The sequence below is a fragment of the Dermacentor silvarum genome, chromosome 2 (genome assembly GCF_013339745.2).
Source record: "Dermacentor silvarum isolate Dsil-2018 chromosome 2, BIME_Dsil_1.4, whole genome shotgun sequence".
NCBI lineage: Eukaryota > Metazoa > Arthropoda > Arachnida > Ixodida > Ixodidae > Dermacentor > Dermacentor silvarum.
In genome coordinates, this window is record NC_051155.1 from 150642454 (window position 1) to 150644641 (window position 2188).

Consider the following 2188-nt stretch of genomic DNA (forward strand, 5'->3'; position numbering starts at 1 on the left):
TGCAGTCGGATTTGCTTTCTTGCAGTCCATACTTCGTGTTATATGTCCAGTATTTTTTATTCGCTTTGCTGTAGCTCGCGAGAGAGAGCTAAATCATCACAAAGGATAACAAATGCAACTAGACAAATTGATACAAGCGTTATTGATGTCGCTAAAGCCAACACGACGAGGGATGGTCTTGTGTGTGATAGTGCGGAAAAAAGAGCAGATGTGAGAGGACGGCAGTTCCTTGGTGAAACAGCAGAGTGCAGTGCGTGTCATTATCCGCGGCAGACTCAACAAGCCTCGATCATGGACCGCGGCAGAGGCATCTGCATATCGTGGAGAGAAGCATTGAGGCATCGCGATGATGAAGATGAGCGCGCCTAGTGTTCCTAAAAACACTCGAAGGAACTGAGTTTGCACGACAGAAATCGTGTAGATGAAACAAAGCAATCATGCTCGGGTGAATCGGGTTGTTGGTCCAGTGGCTGGACAGCATGTGCGGCCTTATGTGGCGTTTGCGAGGATTGCTTTCCCACAGGAAACGCGTAAGAAGTCACACACAATATGTTTATTTTCCTTTTCACTTATAATATGTTAATCACCGTTTTTAGAGTAATACTGAGTCTATGATTGTTTTACCCCGAAGTTGTATAAGGCTAGTTTCGAGCGTATCGATGTCCGTAGACCAATAATCCCGAAGATAGTGCAAAAATGGGCCAACCCGTGGCTGAAATGAAGCAGCTAGGCTTCAAGCACTCCGCCAACTTGCAAAAAGAAGTTTAATATCTTGGGTTTAAATACAACCCGTACCAGAAATTAAGCTGATAAGAACAGATACTACACTTTGATCCGCGTCGGCCATGTCTACTTTCACATCATACACCTGTACGCCATCCCGCGTATTCAAACTAGAGCATACCAGTCTGAGTGGCTGCTGTGTCCCGATGTCATGTTCTACGCACGCTCCTTTCCTCAGTTCTGTATGACTGTGAATTGGGTAGGCCGCCTGTTCTACGGTCTGAAGAATAACAGCGTGCTTATACCAAGAACGACGGCGTGAACAGAAAAGGAAATGGGCGCGGCGGCGGTGGATGGAGACCAGTGACTGTAAGCGTGCTGCCCGCCCGGACCGCGAAGCTAAAAGAAATGCGATCCGTCCATGTGGCCCCGATCCCGCAAACTGGGAACGTTTCACCGGAGCAATGGTTAGTCACCACATACACAGATTCACTTGTCATTCACCTTCACCGAGTGGAATGAGACTGAATTTTTTTGAGGAACTATTTATATGTCACTGGTAAGCATGAATTTAATTTATTGCATAGAATCAGCAAATCGAGCGAATCGTATATTCGGATAGGTCCAGTCACCCTAGTAAAGTAATTGTAAATCGAAACACTCTTGCTAATCTCATAATGCTATTTTCTGTAGTACGTGTAATTAAAAAAATGGAGTGCTACCGAAAGTTCCAATCAAACTGCAGCTTAGATAACGTTAACTTTTTTAATATGTACCCAAGATTGTAGCCAAAATTAAGCAACAAATAATGTTGTGAGGTCAGTGCTTTAGGAAAACCAACAAAAAACATCGTTGCTGTTAACCGTGCACTATGTATGACAAGCATGAGGAACCTTGGGTAATTGTTTGGGCACGCTTAAGGTAGTCTGAACTTTACAATGCTGTCGACCTCCTATAACAGTCGCCACCACTGTTTTTTTTTTATTCGAGTATGTCTTATTCTGTGTATTTGTACAATATGAATGCAATAGACAAAAAAAGAATGATTTCGGCAGAGCACATCTGCCGATGAATGTCGAGGTCATTGCGATTAGCATTGAAGCAATGTATTGACCACGTGGTACTGGCGCAGCGCATTGCGACCGCTGAAACGCATCATGTGTGAGGCATGTATGCAGCTGGGATGCATTAATTTTGCCCAGCAGACTGCTACTAAGGTTGCTCGCCACTACTTAGGAGGTGTAAATACGATTGAATGTGCGAAACTTTGGAATGAAAAAGCCGGAATGGTGGAGACAGTAGTAGTGACAACACTACTTTTGTATGAAACGTTATTGGGCTATAACGGTGTGCTGCGCCGCAAGCTATTGACCCTTTTCGCGGAGTAGTTTATTCTAAAGAAGCGAGATGGCGCTTGCGGCGGCGCACCGCACATGGCCTCAGTGACAGCGCACGAATACGAAAC

At 44.8% G+C, this 2188-nt stretch overlaps 1 non-coding gene across 1 annotated transcript; it reads right to left on the reverse strand.

Annotated features, from left to right (window-relative positions):
- Positions 1-660: 660 nt before the first annotated feature.
- Positions 661-847, reverse strand: LOC119443288 (U2 spliceosomal RNA). Its single transcript, XR_005190235.1, has one exon. It is a non-coding gene; the product is annotated as a U2 spliceosomal RNA (small nuclear RNA).
- Between the last annotated feature and the right edge of the window lie 1341 nt (positions 848-2188).